The sequence below is a fragment of the Lolium perenne genome, chromosome 4 (assembly GCF_019359855.2).
Source record: "Lolium perenne isolate Kyuss_39 chromosome 4, Kyuss_2.0, whole genome shotgun sequence".
Taxonomy (NCBI): domain Eukaryota; kingdom Viridiplantae; phylum Streptophyta; class Magnoliopsida; order Poales; family Poaceae; genus Lolium; species Lolium perenne.
Window position 1 is genome coordinate 64,541,574 of NC_067247.2, and position 7,270 is coordinate 64,548,843.

The 7,270-nt window shown below is 41.3% G+C and overlaps 1 long non-coding RNA gene across 1 annotated transcript; it reads left to right on the forward strand.

Moving 5' to 3' along the window:
• The first annotated feature begins 417 nt into the window (after positions 1-417).
• LOC127292780 (uncharacterized) lies at positions 418-4,088 on the forward strand. The gene is made up of 4 exons (XR_007845383.2): positions 418-734; positions 825-1,050; positions 2,726-2,786; positions 3,880-4,088. It is a non-coding gene; the product is annotated as an uncharacterized lncRNA (long non-coding RNA).
• Positions 4,089-7,270: the final 3,182 nt, after the last annotated feature.

Genomic DNA, 7,270 nt, shown 5'->3' on the forward strand with positions numbered 1-7,270 from the left:
AAGAAAGAAGAAGAACGTCCGGCCGGACCGGCCGAGTTGGAACCGCGCACGCGAGGACGCGCGGCTAGCGCAATGGCTAGGCTTGGCAGTGGCCAGCCTGCCCGTCCGAGATCGATTTCCTTTGGGGACGATTTTCTGGTGTCTCACCGGGGCTCTAGGTCCCAAATAAAATCCCCTCCACACATATGTGCCACAACTACTAGCTCCTAGGGACACCCAAATTATGTGTGCTGTGTGTATAGTTCTAGAGTCTAACTTGTGCACTAGTGGTGTGCGTGTGTGTGGTGTGAGTGTGGTGTTGAGTTAGTGCATAAGTTCAGATGCTACAGCTGTAACACAGATCGAGGGGTCTAAAAAAAAAAAAAAAAAAAAGAGTTGGAACCGCGCACGCGCGTGTACACGCAAAGACAAGCGGCCCTCCATTCCTTTATATCTTCCCTTTCTTTTTTGGTATTTTTGTTTTTCTCAGCTGACAGCTGGGGTCCACAAATCATCTCCAACCTCCAGACTACTGCTACGTATCGGGAACCAACTCTGTACCGAAACGAAGCCACAAAAATCTCCCGATTCCGTTCGATTTCGTGCATCCTTTGCCACGAAAAAATCCCTCTATAAATACCCCAAAATCTCCTCCGTTTTTGCCCTAAAAAAATTCCGATTTTGTGCGCCGCCAGGCTGCCAAATTTGCTCGCCGGAGCTTCGAGCTGCCGCCGCCATTGGAGCTCGAGATCGAGGTTCTCTGTCACCCCCTCCCCTAACTCCCACTCCATCTTTCTCCTATCGCTCGACCACGTACGTCGGCTCACCCTTTTCCCCATCTGCAGAATACGGAGCCGCCCGGGATACGTCGCCGGAGCATCGCCGGAGTTCGAGATGAACAACCGCACGTCAACACCGTTTCAGGAGTAGGCTCTGTCACCGAGGACACCATCTAAATCACCGCGATGCGCTGCACCGAGTCGACCACTTCTCCGATGTCTACGACTACCCGGGGCTAGCTCGCTGTCGACGTCCTCAACATTGACATAGCGCGTACTGCTGCCATCGTCGGTAATGTCATCTTGCTAGTGAGTACAGTTTGGAGTATATTACGTCAAGTCCACCAATAGCCGTTAGATCTAAATCTCAGCATTCAGGTTAGCCCAATTAAAATGAACCGGTACATTCAGCAATGGACCGATCGGTTCCAGTTATACTAGCTCCTAGCTCATATCTAACTTTAAAATTCTATATCAAATCATTCATAACTCGGTTTTAGATGATTCTTCTTGCATTGAGTTTATAATTAAATTCTCTACTACTCTCCTGTAGAGAGTTTTTCCATCTAATAAACTTTTCCGGACAACTTTTCGTACAACATCAAAATTTAACCGCGATATGTTTAATCTTGTAAAATTCATAACTAATGTTTGGAAACTCGGATTCTAACAAATAATATGTCGTTGAACTCACAAAAATGTGGAGAACACAGTGGTGCAATAAAATTTGACTTTTGAATTGTTTTCGAACATTCAAATTTAAATATGTAACTTTGAGTATTTTCTGCATGGTTCAAATTCTATAAATTTAAATCAAATGACTCCTCTTGCAAATGGAACTTATTGATGTCCCCTGTCCATTAACACCAGTGCCTAAAACTTATAAAACTATTTGCAAGTATTCAAGTCTAAATATGAGGACTTGAGTAGCTTCGACATAACTTAAATTCTATAAACCCCTTTAAGATGATTTCTTTTGTAAATGAATTATATTTGAACTCTCCATCCAGTAGCACACCTGTTTAGTTTAGTTGATCATATTCACTTTCCATGCTTTTAGATTTGAAGTAATATCCTTCTATGTTTCATAAGACACAATACATAAACCCTACTTGATCATATCTTTCTTTTGAATATGTGCTACTCATCAGTATTCATCGGAACCACTATCATAATTAATTTTTGTAAACATTGAGGTTGAAGATTTAACTCATAATTCCATTTTGCCAAGCTGAATCATATGATCATACCCATTTACCAAAATCATTTAGATATTTTCATCATGTCCAAGATCATATATATCCCAATTATATTGCCTAGTTCACGATATTCAAACCACAATTGAGTTATTTGAGTAAATTGTGACAAATCTTATTTATAGATTTTCCCTTCTGCAAATGTTGTGGAGGCACTCTACTACATAGCACATGTGTTGAAACCTTGACATTCCTTACAATCTTTTATGCGCATCTTGAATACCATTCATGCCTATCCAATCTCGTGTCATTCGATCATATTTATTAAGCTTGGACTATTCAAATTACAAATATGTCATTGTAGTAATTTAATATATCATTAGTCCATACCCAAGCCTTTGTGTAACTTGAGCTATCGTGATAAGTGTTGTCACTCTTAAACTTAATAGCATCTAAGTTTTCACCATATGGAATCTATGTGATTCTTATCACATGGACCATTCCAATTTTGTCTATTCCTTTGTAACCAATATGTCTTTTCCTATTGATCATTGATGGTACTTCTCTTTCTAAGTAATTGAGCTCATCATTCAATATCTCAAATTCATATCTTGCAAGCCATACCTCTGCCATACCTTTAATTTCCCAATTAACCATCAATTTAATGAAAACTAAAAATACAATGAATAACAAATCTTTCTAATTTGTTGCCTTGCTTGATTTTCTTGTTGTTTGAATGTGTGTTTATTTTCTGTTACTTTTATGTTATAGTTGTACGGAGAGCTACGAGTTTTGATTGAGAGATGTGCAGAATTCTTCAATTACCAAAAAGGCAAGTGTCACACACTGTTCTGTCCTATTATTTTTGTATGCACATTGTAGTTATTTTCAGTAGCTATGTATGTGTAGGATTTTTTTCAAATTATATATTGCTATGCCAATAAACCTATCTAGGATAGCCATATGATTTCATGCTTTATTCTTTATCGCCACCGTACTGTAGTATGCTTAGCGTTGCTATTGTAGATGCGTGGTTGGGATTTCATGATGTGATATGTGGTATTGTGAAAGTATGGTTTTATGTAATAAAACAACCTAAAATAATGAACCCCTGGGTGGTAAGTGGTAATGCTTGGTTTATGTTGAGTGGTTGCACCGGGGTCATTTCTATGGCAGCACCGTGTGCATCACACTTGAGGTTGGCCACCCAGGAACAAAGAGATTAGCCCGGTTTTCTTGTTTTAGTAGCTTCCAGTACAACCACATGCTATATGGGCTCTGGCTAGATTGAGTAGGTTGCGAGAACTCGACCCAATGTACAGAGGGTGGTAGATGTTGGTAGGATGGAGCGCATCCATTGTGGTTGAGGTATTGCTTCTGAAAGATCTTGTCCTAGTCGACATCTGTCCATTTGAGCAAAATGCGCATCATGGAAGAAGAACAGACTAGGTCATGTGGGGAATGTGTACAACCTCTCGAGAGTGTCAAACTAAGTACTTAGCCGTGTCCTCGGTTATGGACATTATGAGCAACTAGAGTCTGGAACTGTTTGGAGGATCTCATCATTCCAATTTCATAATAAAACTTGATGGAACAAACAATGGGTTTAGGAGCATGCAAAGCTAGGTTGTCTTGTGTTTACATGGGCCTATGCTAGCATGTCCGTAGATGTTTAGGAGCATATGAAGCTAACCGTCTTGCGACGGCATGGGTTATGCTAATATGTTCCTAGACGATGTTTCTGAAAAATAAAGATTGTTTATAAATGATAGGGAAACTATTGCTTTTCGCAAAAGATGCTAAACTCCACCTGCCAAATGAGCACGTAGTTGTTAGGCGCCATTTATATATCCACCAAAAGTGACATTTGCCAATACAATTCCAAATGTATTGACCCTGCGTGGCTGCAACGTTTTATGTTGCAGATATTCCGATGAACGAGTGAGGTTCGATGGTTAGGGTTACGAGTCTATACTCGACATGCTCGCCTGTGGCACATGAAGACGAAGGACTCCATGCTGATATGTTTCGTTGTGAACTCTGATATTGAGCTAGCCTTGTGCTATGCAATTTGTAAGTTATTATGTAATTTTGGATCATGCGATGTAATTAAGACCTTTGTTTCTTGGTATTACATCTTAAACTGTGTGTGCTAGCGATTGATCCAGGGACTAGCACTATTATGCACAGAGATTCAACCCGTACCGGGTCGGATCGCTACAGAGAAGCATTGTACAACATGGCTATGGCAGAAGTTGGAGCCATGGGAACAGTGTTTGCAAGTACAAGTGCACATCTCGAAGGTGCTCCAAGGAAAAATTGTCCACGGCCCGCTGTGGTAGTGCAAGATCCTCCAAGAACGGGTGATGTGAGAGATACTGCGATGCAGGCGCGGGTCGATAGAGCACGGCAAGAAAGGAGAGAACGTCGGCATTCACCAGAAGTAGATGAGGAGGATATGTGTGGGCTCCCATGCTTCACTCGACGAGTTCGTAAAACTCGGGTCCCGTCTAGGTTCAAATTGCCCGACAACTACAAGAAGTTCGATGGTTTGCAAGATCCTGAGGACTGGTTAGTCGACTACCTGGAGACAGTAAAATTGACGGGTGGAACCAAAGCAACTGCCATGCAAAGCATCCAGGTCCACCTAAGTGGACCAGCGAGGTCATGGATAAAAAAGCTACCACCTGGATCGATCGACAGCTGGGAAACTTTCGAGGACATGTTTGTGAAAAACTTCCTATCCACATGCAAGAAACCCGCGTCAATAGAGCAGCTGAGGGTCTGCAGGCAGAAGTTTGATGAGCCAATGAGGACATACATCTAGAGGTGTGATACGTCCATTTTGCATCACTATTTTATATCATAATTTACTGTTATTCATTGATATATTTCGTATTTAGAGATGATACTTATGTTATTTCACCTATTTTGCATGTTTCATGATTATTGGAGAATCGCTCACCGGAGTCAGGATTCTGCTGGAAAAAGCACCGTCAGATTGCAATATTTCTGAAGATCAATAATTGACGAAAATTACACTGAAGATCTTATTTTTCCAGAAGACGGAGCCAGCCAAAAGGAGGTGCCGAGGAGGTCCGCCATGGGCCCCCCATAGGCTGGCGTTGGCCCTGCCCTAGCCACGCCGCCTTGTGGGCTCCTTCGCGTACTTCTTCTCCCCGAAAACCTAAGGTGCTGGGGATAGTCGCGAAGAGTCACAGCCGCCTCTGCGGGGCGGAAAACACCAGAGAGAAAAGAGCTCTCCGGCATGCTGAAATCCGCCGGGGAAATTCCCTCCCGAAGGGGGAAATCGACGTCATCGTCACCGCCATCGAGCTGGACTTCATTGGGATCATCATCACCATCATCTTCACCGCCGTCACCGCCATCTCCACCGCTGCACCTCGTCACCGCTGTAACATCTAGGGTTAAATCTTGATTGTTTGATAGGGGAAACTCTCCCGGTATTGATTACTACTTGTTATTGATGCTATTGAGTGAAACCATTGAACCAAGGTTTATGTTCAGATTGTTATTCTTCATCATATCACCTCTGATTATGTTCCATATGATGTCTCATGAGTAGTTCGTTTAGTTCTTGAGGACATGGGTGAAGTCTAAATGTTAGTAGTTAATTATGTTGAGTAATATTCAATGGTTTGATATTTAAGTTGTGGTGTTATTCTTCTAGTGGTGTCATGTGAACGTCGACTACATGATACTTCACCTTTATGGGCCTAGGGGAATACATCTTGTATTCGTTTGCCAATTGTGGGGTTGCCAGAGTGACAACAACCTGAACCCCCGTTGGTATATCGATGCAGGAGGGATAACAGGATCTCAGAGTTTAAGGTCGTGGTTAGATTTATCTTAATTGCTTTCTTGTATTTGCGGATGCTTGCAAGGGGTATAATCACAAGTATGTATTAGTCCTAGGAAGGGAGGTGCATTAGCATAGGTTCACCCACACAACACTTATCAAAACAATGAAGATTAATCAGCTATATGAAGCGAAAGCACTAGACTAAATTCCCGTGTCTCCTCAAGAACGTTTGGTCATTATAAGTAAACAAACCGGCTTGTCCCTTGCGCTAAAAAGGATTGGGCCACTCGCTGCAATTATTACTCTCGCATTTTACTTACTTGTACTTTATTTATCTGCTACATCAAAACCCCCTGAATACTTGTCTGTGAGCATTTACAGTGAATCCTTCATCGAAACTGCTTGTCAACACCTTCTGCTCCTCGTTGGGTTCAACACTCTTATTTATCGAAAGTACTACGATACACCCCCTATACTTGTGGGTCATCAAGACTATTTTATGGCGCCGTTGCCGGGGAGTGAAGCGCTATTGGTAAGTGAAATTGGTAAGGGAAACTTTTATTGTACGTGCTGATTTTATTTCTGCCTGCTGCTATAATTCATTATGGAGAGATCTTCTCTTGAATTTCTATTTGGAAAATCTACTACTACTGCAAAGGTAGTGGATGAGGCGCCAGGTGAGAAAGAGGTTCCATACAAAGTTTTGTGGATAACCGCTATGAAGGGGATGGAACTGTCCATCCTGGAGATCATTTACTATTTTTACATGAATTATGCGGGTTATTCAAGTGTGCAGGTATTGCTATGGATGAAGTTAGGCAGAAATTATTCTCTATATCGCTGTCTGGTAAAGCGGCGCATTGGTATAAATTACTGAAGAATGGGGATTCTCTTGATTGGAAGGATATTGTGCCTCTATTTTATTCTAAATTCTATCCTCCAAGTGAAATTCACAAAGACCGGAACCGCATATATAATTTTTGGCCTCATGATGGAGAGAGTATTGCCCAGGCATGGGGGAGATTGAAGTCTTTAATGCTCAAATGCCCCATTCATGAGCTTCCTGGTAATATTATCATTGATAATTTCTATGCAAGACTTTCTTTTCAAGATAAAACCTTGCTGGATACCACTTGTTCTGGATCATTTACAAGCAACAAAGAAGAGTTTAAAAGGGACCTTCTTGATCGGATTCAGGAGAATACTGAAGGATGGGAGAACGACAAGGATAGAGAGTCAGGTATAAATTATGATTATGAATGCATTGAAACTTTTATGGATACTGATAAATTCCGTAATATGAGTGCTACTTATGGTCTTGATTCTCAAGTCGTTGCAAATTTTTATAAAGCTTTTGCCTCTCATTTTGAATTGCCTAGGAAGAATTTTGATAAGTATCATGAACCGTATAAAGATAAAACTGATTCATCTATAAATAAATGTGTTGTAATTGAAACTGTTGATCATATTCTTCCTGAAGCTTATATTGAAAA